General features: G+C 38.5%; 1 protein-coding gene and 1 long non-coding RNA gene across 2 annotated transcripts in view; one reads left to right on the forward strand and one right to left on the reverse strand.

Annotated features, from left to right (window-relative positions):
- The window catches only part of LOC148186875 (uncharacterized), a 113166-nt gene that overhangs the window by 41198 nt on the left and 59459 nt on the right, over window positions 1-12509 (reverse strand). The gene's annotated exons all lie outside the window — the stretch shown is intronic.
- Window positions 8006-12509, forward strand: part of tmem121ab (transmembrane protein 121Ab) — a 55648-nt gene continuing 51144 nt past the window's right edge. The window contains exon 1 of the mRNA XM_088089431.1: window positions 8006-8385. The gene's annotated coding sequence lies outside the window, so the exon portion shown is untranslated. The remainder of the gene's footprint in view (window positions 8386-12509) is intronic.

The raw sequence follows: 12509 nt of genomic DNA on the forward strand, positions 1-12509 counted from the left end.
AAAAGCCTAAAAGCGAAAGCAAGTTGTGTGTGCAGAAAACATGAATAATGGATAGCAAGTAGAAATCATGCAGATGAGAACAAATAGCAGACTCCCACCAAGAGCTGCATGAAAACAGACAATATGACACACATAAGTGGGGAAGATTTTTCCTGAATGTGGTGGCACGTACACATACACGCGCATTAATGTGCACCAAACGGAGGGACCATCCTCCTGATGTGTTTGACAGTAATGAGACAGAGGCAGAGTGCCGGATTTGAGGAGCAGAGCCTGCGAGCAACAGACAGGCTAGCAGAGCATGTCAAATCACCCTTATGTGGGACAAAATCATTATGTCACCACAGACTAATCTGGCAGCCACAAACCGCAATTGGTCTTTTGGCAAAACAAGGGTCAGTGGCAGATGGGTAGAGGCTGGAACTGTGGAACTAGCTACTGGCCACACAAACACAGTGACTGAAACGCTAACCTCATTTACACCAGTTTCTGTTTGGCTCCCCAGGGCTCAACCTAAGTTCTAAACCCAAGTAAATTTAGGCCAGGCCAGGAGAGACCATGGCTTCAACACATCTGGTCACTGGGGGGTCGCTTGCAGCTGTCGCAGCGTGCACATTGAGCGTTAAAAATGCACAAATGCTGCAGAACTCAAGAATATTGAAAGAATGTAAGTGTGAAGAAAGAAAGGCCTACAGCTTCTATGCAGTCCTTTGGTGCAGAGACAGAAATGGAGGCAGAGAAAACAACCTGAAGGGAAAAGCCTTTGCTGGAAAGAGACTCTTATTTTGTCCTTCCACTGAAGTTATCATTATATTTTCAGTATTTTGCCAATAACCTTTTCAAGCAACTAAAAAGAATAATTTCGTCACTTCTTTCTGAAAAAAGTGACAATTAATGTGACTGGAAAAAAATATTTGCAATCAAGCTGTAAAAAGTCACAACAAATGTGACACTTTCAGAAAAAGAAAACAGCTAAAAAAAAAAGACATTTTTCAGACATTTTCAGGAGAAACGTGTCCTCTCAAGTTTTATATTGTGAAGAAGTTTGACTAAACTGAATTTGGTTCCATGAAAAAATGCACAGTTGCTGCCAAAAAACTCAAGAGCACTTTAGTTATTATTTCAGAGACTCACAGTAAACATACTAATTCATTTCATTTCTGTTTCATTAAGATAATGCTTAATACCTTTGTTTGTTAGTTACAATTAATGAAGGACCAATTTAGCAATAAAATAAATGGATAACTGAAACAGATGTCTTAAAATGTGGGCCTGCACAACTGGTTTTAATTTTCAGTCTACTTTGGATTGAATGATCAAAATTAAGATATTTAAGGCTGAAATAAACTTGTACAAAAATGTGATCTCAGATTGCTGACTCCATGGTTCACTACATAAAACTTGATTTTTTTCTATATAACTGATGAGCCGAACTGCAGGGTGAGAGAGCAAATACAAAGATAATAAACTAGTGACTCTTTTGCTTTGAGACACAGTACATGCTGTTCTCTATTGTTGGGAAATGGAAACCAGGGGCGGATCTCACTAATCCCCCAAAGCCCTGAATCTACGCTATTCCCTAAAGAAATCTAATACGATTGAGTAAATGTATGTCTTTTGGCCTAATATTCAATTCAGGGTATTGAAAACCACTTGCCATTGTTGAGGATCCTTAATTTCCAATTAGAGTAGCCCAGATTGTTATGGGATGAAAAAGTAGCAAATCCGCCAGCAAAACATTCATTCTTTGAAGTCCACTCCAGCACAGTGTAACAAAATTAGGTTTCAAGATTAGTAATGCTGTCTTACACCAAATTCCCAAACTTAAAAATAGAAACATCAGACAATCTCTGCCTCTTTTAAGATGGCAAAAGTAAACTCATTCATCCTCTACATTCATTGTGTCATGGTTTTAGAATAATTCCGAATAAGACAGTTGGGTGACAAAGAGATAAAAAATAGGATTTAGGTTTAACAGATTTTTTTTGTTTGTTGGGCAATTATCATGTTCTCCCAAGTGATGAACAGACTTTCAGGCCTTCTATTATCTCAAATGGCTAAAAAATAATGCATGTAGCTACCATAAACGGGAAAAAGTTTACCTGGGGGAGCATGTCCCCCGGATCCCCCAGGTTTTCCCTGAACCCCAAATGTTTACAAAGTCTGGGTCCGTTCCTGGAAGAAACTGAAACTGCACCCACCAATAAATCTAACTCAGTGGCACCACTGCAATAAAATACATTATCATATTCATTTGATAGACGCTGCAGTCCCTTTTGATAATAAATGATAAATCGCAGTCCAGAAGTGGGTTACGGGCCCACTCTAAATGGACCGCACATAACTTGTGAAGTTTTTAAAAAGCACATTTTATTTTTCAGTAGTAGTGAATTTCTAGCCTATAGCTTTCAGTCTGAAATGCTGTTTCTGTTTTTTCCTTGCAACATGTTTTACGTCTTTGTGTTCAAAGCCAACATTTTTACATTTAGTGAAATAAAATTGTATATGCAGTAATTTATAATGTGCAGACCTTTAACTAATGACTAAGGAGAAATCTGGACCCTGTGACTGTACCAGTTGGGAACCACTGCTCTAGATAGGGCCATTCACATTTTCACATTGGCCACTGTAGCAACCAGCCCCTCCACAACAAGCATCAGAAAAACAAGAGATTTTTTCATGTGAAACTGCTTTGTTTGGTGTTTTTTACCAGATTAAATCACTGGGTCTGTTTGTTTTGGAGAGGAAGAAACCTCTGCGGATAATTAAGCTCCTGCAAAAACCTCCTGAACAATTAACACTATAGGAAATCTAATCAGAAAAAGTTTCAGGTGTTTGCGATCTGCAGTCCTCACTGCTAGCTGACGCTAAATCCCCCTAAATCTTACACACTGCTAATTTCATAACAACTTAGAATGCTAGTATGTGGGGCATACTATGCTAGTCTCATGTTTCATATGACATATGTGACATACGTCACAAAATTACTTATTTTAAGCCAAACCATGACTTTGTTTCTTCTAAACCAAACCACATACTTTTGTTGGCTAAACCTAAGGAGGTCTACCTAAAAACTACATTTTTTTAAACCTCCGTTCCAAATGTATTTTGAAAAGAGACTATATGCATTTAACGAGCAGAAACTGTACATTTCCTGTGAAAAACTTTAGTTTTAAAAGACAAAACGCATACAGCCAGCGTAAATTGACACACTGCCCCTGAGTGTTCAAAACTGATGCTGAAGGGGAACCTTGAGCACCATAGTTTGAGGCGTAGGGCCACTCATCAAGCGTCTGTATTGTAGGAGTTGGTAGTAATAATGTGTTATGCTAGACAATAAAAGGCAACGTTCTAAAAATATGCAAAGCTTTTGCTTGATGTTCGCACTTGATTCACTTGTATTTCTGTTGCTAGATAATGCATTACTATGGTGGCACAGATGTAGTAATCTCAATCCTGTTGCAGTGATTGTGAAACTGATGCATTACAAAGTCTGAAGCTGATGTCACTCTATTTGTTGCTTTACTAGTTTTTGTAAAACAAAATATTTAATAACGCTAAAAAAGATGCATTAGGGTGTACTGTGTACAGCCATAATAACTCTGTATCAGCCAGTGCTGCCTAATTTAGACAGATGGGGAACCCAGAGATAAGTTCCCTAATAGGATCTTCTACCATGTGAAATTGTGAATTGATTTGCACACAAGAAGGCATTGGAGTTATGTGAGCATAAAGATGATTTTTTTAAAAGTAAAATCTGTACTGCAATACAACTGCTGCTTTCTTTTACCGAAGGCTCAGTAAAGAACCATCTGTATCATGTGTGTTTCTCTCTCACTTTAAATTCTGCTGGAGTCCCACAGGTAGCTATAGTGGACTGGAGCACCTAACCCCTGTATGATGAAAGCGTGCATCACACAGTCAACTTCCCCTCCTTGGCAGCCGGAGGACAATCTTTCTCACACCCCAAAAACATGAGAAAAAAATCGTTACATAACACCGAAGCTAGAGCTGGAGATCTAACAGGGGAGGAGGGGGGGAAGCCTCAATATTTAACACCTCTCATCCAACATTCACTTTGACTCAGACCGAGGAATAACCTTCTGATCTCCCCCATCAAAGCTCACTCAGACAGTCACCTCACATCTCCCTCTATCTCCGAATCTAATCGCCACTGATTGGCTTATGAAAACCCTAATCACTGAAAATTACTTTTAATGTGATGCCGGTATGTGTGAGTCCTGAATTACTTTAAAACGACGAGCAAGTGCAGGAGGGTTTTTCTGTGTCTACTTGATTTGAAGTAGCTGTGCGCAGTCACTCTATATAGATGTGGTTTTGAAAGCTAATGAGACTGAGCAGACTCCTCTCCTCGACTGGGGGAAGGGGGCTGCCAAATCCCTGACGCAAAAACACCACAATATTCCCATTATAACCCTATAGGGATTTAGCTAGCCTGTAGACTGTGAATGGTACTTCAACCCTCACTTTTACAACATGCTTGAGTGTATTTCTTTCATCTACTGTGGCATCATATTATATGTAATAATCCTATACAGATTGTACCTATGTCTGTGTGAGTTAGTGACCTTATTCTTTTTCATTTTAATCTCCTTTAGCTATAATAATAAAGAGACACTTAAAATGAGTCCATGCACTCAGCTGTGAACTCATGACCTTATCTTATGTGATGACATTTTAATGGCAGCATGTAATATAGATATTATTTTCCCATCTGATGCTTTGTGTCTGCTAAAAGTGCCAATAGTGTGTTTAGGTAATTCATCATGTTTAATATTTTCAGCCATCCCAGCAGCATGGCTCTAGGGACGGCAGTGTTTGTCTGTCTGTCGGTGAGTCCACCACTTTGGTCCAGACTGAAATATCTCAACAACTATTTGATGGATTGCCCTGAACTTTTGTACAGACACTCATGATCCCCAGAGGATGAATTTTAATGATTCTGATAATCTCCTGACTTCTCCTCTAGTGCCACCATGAGGTTGACCTTTGTGTTTTTTGGGTGTAATTACTCAACAACTATTGGCAGGTTATTATGAAATTCAGTACAGATATTTATGACTCAATCAGGGTGAATTGTAATTATTTTGGTGACCGTTTACATCTAGCATCATCATCGGGTCAGAAATTCAATTTGTAAAAAATGCTTTGGTTTATGACAGAATGCCTGCAAATAAATAAATTCCCAGCAGCCTTTTATTTAGAACAAAGTAAAAGGTAGATTTATTTGTCATTTTTAAACAAAGTTTAAAGAGATCCTGTAGATCCTGGTACATCTTTGGAGTTGAAGGATGAGTTTGTATTTTTTATTTTGTATTTTGTTTGGATGTATTTCTGTGTAAAGATTTGTGGATGCGTTTTGTGTGTGTATTTGAGGATGACCACACTTAGATGAGACACCTGCCAAACTGCAGACTACTGTTTTTTGACCAAACAAACAACATCTGTTGTGTTTTAGTGACTTATTTTTCCACCAAGGAAAGTGCCACGAAAAGCATTTTTATTTTTCACCAAGATGTTGCTGAATTGCCTGCTGGAATTGTGCCAAGGAAAATAAGTATTTTGAGTCAAAACAGGATATTTTCCTTACAATAACCAAGTGTTTTTTTGTACATAAATCTAACCACATGTTAAACCACACCGTTAATGAAACATCAATGTAAATTTCAGTGTCTCTGCAACATAATAACGTACAAATGTAACATATCTGTGGTTTGCAGATATGTACGTCCAACATTTGTTCTGCCGATTGGGTTGTGTAGTCTTGAGCAGATACAAGGGCATTTTTAAGTGTTAATTAATGTACAATATTCATCTACAAATGTTACTTCTCCTATTAAGACAATTTATATTATTTCAACAGTTTTTTTTTAGTTTTTTTTGTTTTTACGATATTTTCATTTGATATCTGTTCATCTATCAAACTACTATCAGCCTCCAGTCATGGATGCCCACTCGTGTTTTAAGTTGACAAAAATTAAATTAAATTAACAGATATATTTGCTAATGTTAACATGCTAACATCTGCAAAATGGTAAAAATGATAAGCTTTAATCCTGGTAAACATCAGCGTGTTAAAATTGTCAATGCGAGCATGGTAGCATACGGATGACAGCCTTTAGCTCAAACATCGAAGTAACCTTGCAAAGCCGCTAGTTAAGCTGTAAAATCTGTGTCTTGTTTACAGTATTATCTCATAGTTCTGTAATATTGCTTTAGGACTTCTTATTGGTCCACAGAACAGTGATCTTCTCTTGCATGGCATCATTTCAATATATTTTGTTATCACTACATGTAATATAGTATATGGTGTCTTCTGCTTTGACCCTCAGTTGTGTTTTGTTACTCTCATGCTTTATATGAAATCTAATAATATACAGTTTAGTCACTGTTAACTCAAAGTTACTCATTTGGGTCTCCTACAGAACCACTTAAGTATTGCTGTTGCTATATACTGTGGGATTTCATTACAATGTCTATAGAAAATTTGAAAAGAAAAAGAAAAGAAAAGAAAAGAAAAGAAAAGAAAAGAAAAGAAAAGAAAAGAAAAGAAAAGAAAAGAAAAGAAAAGAAAAGAAAAGAAAAGAAAAGATAAGATAAGATAAGATAAGATAAGATAAGATAAGATAAGATAAGATAAGATAAGATAAGATAAGATAAGATAAGATAAGATAAGATAAGATAAGATAAGATAAGATAAGATAAGATAAGATAAGATAAGATAAGATAAGATAAGATAAGATAAGATAAGATAAGATAAGATAAGATAAGATAAGATAAGATAAGATAGATCCTGAAGGAAGTTCTTATGTGCCAGATTGCTCCAGAAATACAGTAGCAAAAAGGAATACAAAAGAGCATCAAGTGTCTGAAATAAAATCAAATAAAATTAAAATACAAAGTGTCTCGTAATAATATTGTTTAAAAGTAAATACTAGATAATCATTTTTAAAAGTAAAAGTTAAAAAAAAGAAAAAATATTGCACATGGAGTTTTAAAATTATACGTAAACATAAGGACAGTAGTACAGTTTATTGTGCGTGGGTTTTTTCCTCTCTTTTTTGGCAAATGAATTTAACTCAAAATATGACTGTGCAGAGGTCGCGAGAGACTGTAAGCTTAACTGAACAAAATCTTACAAAAAGAGCAATTACACTTAATGAATAGTGAAAAGGTAACAGATGGCATTGGGGGAGGGAGACAAGGAATGAAAGGAGAGAAATGGAAATAATTTAAGAGGTGGTGGATTATTTACATCATATTATCATATGTTTTTTTATTACCATAATATCTATATTTCAATTTTAAGTACAATTATTATCATAAACAAAAGTATCGCAATACCTCCAATTTATAGCGACATGATCATACATCATGGTATTTTGATCTATGACATCACTTATTTTGTTAATATTACTATCTCAGCACTGCTGGGATGAATTCCCGAATTAATTATCAAATTGGTTCCTTTCTTTCGTGACTAATCCGTCCACCTGTGTTGTTGACTGAATATTATGCTGAAAACTGTTGCTCTGTTAAAAACCAAATGACAGGGCAGGAGGTGCCCAAAACAGATGGCTGTTCCCTCTACATAAGTAAATTGACCATAAATTCAATTCAGTTCCCCAGAGTGTGTCTGTCTGTGCAAGAGAGAGTGGGTGAGAGAGAGAGAGAAATGTACCACTGTGTTCATCTTATAGCTTACATGCAGCCAGGACATAATTTTTTGGCATAGTGGGATTGAATTAAGTTGAATAGAATGTTTCTTTATCACATCACTGCCAATAAAGCTAATGCCAAATGATTTGTGCTTAACTATTGGCAGTCATTTGCCATGTCTATTGTAGCTTGCAGGATACTGGAGGCTATTGGTTTCCCTCTTGTCACTCCAACATATTTGAGCTGAATAGTGATTGATAGAGCGAGGAGAATAGTGGGGGAAAAGAGGGAGAGAGAGGGGGGGAGAGGGAGAGAGAGAGAGCGCGCGAGAGAGAGCGCGAGCCTATCCGGACGACGGGGCGAAGAAGCCTCAGCAGTTACACTTGCCAAAGCTGCTCGTTGCGGCCAGCAAGCTACACTTTTAAGATCCACCGCTTTATATTTGAATTCACAGTTTTGAGCGCATTTTTGAGCCACTGTCGCTTCATCTCACGTGCTGCCTGTGTTGTGTTGGACACGCGGCTGGGAATGGGATTCTCTTTAACGTAACTTGACGGCGGTAGCAGCAGTTTTTGGACCGGCGTTTTTCGGCGCCTCCTCGCAGCGGATTTACAAAGCCTCCCCGGAGCCTGCAATGATATTCAGCACCCTGGACAGAGACTGAGCGTTTCAGCACCCTGGACAGAGACTAACCATCCACCAGAGGTAAGCCAGTAGAGTTGAACAGCAGCTTTTTTTTTTGCTTGTCTCTTCATGTTAGTCGGAAGAATCACTCTTCTACAATTTGTTGAACGTGAGACTTGTCTCGACGCTGCTTCGGAGAGAGACAGGAGAGAGCTACAAGGCAGACATTACATATGGGAATAAGTCTAGGTTGAGGTAAATTTAATAAAATAAATAAACCAGTTCAGCCTAATTTCTTAGCCTGTAAGTTCTATGAAAATGTCATTAATGCTACCACTTTCTACTGATCCAGTTTGTGACTCTTCCCGACGCTCTTCTCGGTATTAAATCAGCACATTTTGGCGCTTTGCAGCTTAATAATGTTAAATTCATGTGGTGTGATGTGGCAAGAGGTGCCGAAGTAATCGCTGAACGTTATTATCAGTGTTATTAAGTCATTATTGTTTTGTATTTTGTATTGTGGGAATACAGCCGGCGTCCGTTCGCTCGCGTCAGTTTTATTTAAGGTGGCTGTTTATTTTGAAGAGTCAGCGCGTGCCCAGGCAGCTGCGGCTCGTGCCTCAGGTCTGCGCGGAAAAATCAGCCCATCCATGCTCTGAGGCCCCCACCACCCACCACACACACACACATACACATACACACACACACACACACACACACACACACACACCACCCCCACAGGCACGCGGCCAGCAGCTTGGAGTCCCTAAGAAAATATATAACCCTCGCGACCCCTGTGCTTCCCTCTCAACACCGATATTTCAGACTGACTATGTAGTAATGAGGATAATAAGCACGAGACATGCGCTCATCCCCTTTAACCTTTATATTTACATTATATAACATTATTTTTCCCATTAATCCATCGTATATTACAGAGAGGGCAATCTGTGGGTTTGGTCATTGGCACTTAAACAGGAAAAATGGCTGCAGCATCTGTAATCTTTATGGGTTTTTGTGGCACCTCCATCTGTTTAACCAAGTGAGTGCAAAAGATGATCTTGCAGGTTTATCAATTTTAATGCATATGGAGCATGGGTTTGACAGATATCAATGGTTATTTCAAGATATGGAATCGTCCATATTGACAATCATCAGTCATAACTTCAGCTCTAATTAATGGTTAATGGTCAATTGATGGTTAGGTGTTAGAAAATGAATAAGCTCTTGTTTTGCGAATCAATAAATTGTCTAAGTCATTTTTTCAAGCACAAATGCTTTACTTCCACCTTTGTTTGTTATATTTGTTCTCCTGGTCTTGAGTTTAATAAATGAATAAAAATGAAATGAAATGACAATTATTAAAATTTGCTAATGTTCTTAATCAATCTTAATTGGACTGAAAATTGCAATGAGCATTTTCCCCTATATTCTGATATTTTATAAAGAATTAATAAAGAAAAGGTAAACATATAAAATTATAATGAGGTGTTGGGGGGATTGATACAGCATAGTTTGTCAATATTTTTGTGTCAATATAATATCAGTGCATGGACGCATAGTGTTGATATTTTTGACATAAACATATTTATATTGCAAATCGAAAGTAAACTCTTGGTAGCCTACTAGAATAATAAAATCAGTTTCATCCATCAGATACATTTTGTGGCAATAAAAATGACTGTGAGTTGAACTGTGAGAGGAATAGACCAAAAAACATTACCTTATTTAATAGAAACTGACAAAGTTTTCATTTGGGAAAATAATTTACAATAGAAAAAGGGTAATAAATCCAATACATATATAACAGGTTATCCTAATATTCACCATATTGTAAAACATATGGTATCATGACCTAAGTATCTTCATTGTATCATATTGTATCGTATCGTATTGCATCGCATCATATCGTGGTAGGTCTGGTGATTCCAACCCCTGATCAATTATGAAAATAATCACTGGTTGAAGCCATACTGATAACTGTAATGTGTAAGTGTTGGCAAATACTGACACATTCAAGGATTTATTTATACCACATCTATTTAATCCCAGCTACACATTAGCTGTTGCTGGGATTAAACATGTGACCTTTTGGTTACCAAACGCCAGGCGCTTGAAATTGATGTGACCACCCGGCTTCCGTTTTCCTCGCTTGCTCCATGCATCACTTGAACTATCTGCTGCAGCTCTTTTGCGACAAGAAATTAATTCTCACAATGTAAGGGAAGAAAAATGCCCATGTCAGGCCTGCTTTGAATAAGAGGTGACCCCCATGCTTTTTGCCTGCGGCGCATTAACAGGCTCTGATAGCTGTTAATACACACAAGCACAAGCATACACACACCCTGACTGTGTAAACCCACATGAGATGTAAGCCTCGTTTTTTAAAGCCTTGATTTTAATGATGTTCATTAGGATTTTGATTACGCTGAATGTGTGATAACTCTCGGCTCGACGTTTACTGTGGCTGATATGTCAGCTCAGGCTGTGAGTGACAAGAATTTAGTGGAAGGAAGCAAGAAGTGTGAATCAGCGGGAGATGCTGCCACAGGGCTGCACTCCAGTGTCCCTAAAAGAAAGAAAGCACATTTTAATATGCCAGTTTTGCCTCTGGGTTATTAAGCTCTGGACGCTACTGTATAGAAATTGCTTCTCTATATCATGGGGATGATGAAGTAAATGCAAATTAATCTTTCATGCTCAATTTATTATCCAATAAACAGACCATGAATATGAATTTGAAAAGTGGCCCTACAGAGGGCAGGCCACATAATTGCCTGTTACCTCTTTCTAAACCGCCTTTGTTTAGTTAGAAATTGAACTCCCAGGGTTGGGGGGCACGACAGACGCAGGGCATTTATCTGGAGGCGTTTCTCGTACCATAAAAGCAAGACCACTTTAACAGCCATTTGCCACCAAGAGGGTTACCTCATAACTGGCTCACTGTCTCAAACTGTGCCTCATTGAAAAGCATGGCGCAGCAGACAACCTCAGGGTCAGCAGTTACGAGCCCTCACTGGCATCCAGGACACAGCAGGCTGTGATGTGCTCTGCTTTAGATTTTTGCAGATTGCAGAGTTGCTTTTCATGAGGGTGCATTTCACATGCTCATTGCACTGTGGATCATGTTCTTGCATGCCATTTATGAGTCTCTTATAAGTCAGTCCCCTCGCTTGAAAATGCAATTAAAGTCAATATTGCTATAAATACATGATGGGCTAGTCTGAAAGCCATAGAGCAGGCCGAGGCAGTGAACGCCCACTCACACTCCCACAACCCCCTTCCCAATCAACCCAGGCCCAGGAAAACCCCTCCCCCCCTCTGCATAGTGAATTGTGGTCAATTTGAATGATCAACCAGAGACAATCTGAGGCAATGTCTGTCACAGAGAATATTTGGCCGCTATGAGCCACACCAATAAAAAATCAGTGTGTTTGGAATAGTCAATGTGATTTTTCACTCCCATGTGTACTTCTATAGCTCTCTTTGGCACAGACAGAAACGAGAGAAATGAGAGTGCTCTGTCTTTGCTGTGCTAGGCTCAATTCTGGGCAAGGTTGTGCCATGCTATGCTAAGCTGTATGGTTCGCTCTATGTCATTAGCTGAAACACAGCTGCTGTTGCATCTGATGCAGTAAGCACTCAGCTCATCTCTTCGGTTCTCAGCCACCGGTTTTCCACTTCAGAGTCACTGTGCTTCGGAGGGCTATAATCTCACTGACATAATGGCGTCCACTCTAATCGATAGCCAAATGGCACAGCAAATCAATAGTGACCATACTGTACAATAACGCGGCCTGGGAGTGGCAGAGGTGGAAAGCAGCCTGCAGCCGTCACATGTGTAACTCTGGAAAGTCTTTGAAAATATACTCCTTAATTATGGATCAAAAATACCAACCTTGTTAACGAGCCATGTATTATGGATTGCTGCATGATCTATGCTAATGTAAGCACAGCAGTTGGAGAAAAAAAAGCTGGCAACACTTTGCTTGCTTGCCTCTCTCTCTAATCACTGAACATGCAAATATACACAGCGTATATGCACCCAGAAGCTCAAAAAGGCATAAAACTTTGCATATCTAAAAGAGTAAATATCTGTGATTGGTCAAAAAACACTCTTTCGAGATGAAAACGGCATCACATATAAATATTTTTAAATAGCTGCTCAAATACCCCTCTTTTACTTCTCTTTGACATACTTCTGT

This window comes from Plectropomus leopardus, chromosome 16 (genome assembly GCF_026936395.1).
Source record: "Plectropomus leopardus strain MGB_pleo_1.0 chromosome 16, ASM2693639v1, whole genome shotgun sequence".
NCBI lineage: Eukaryota > Metazoa > Chordata > Actinopteri > Perciformes > Serranidae > Plectropomus > Plectropomus leopardus.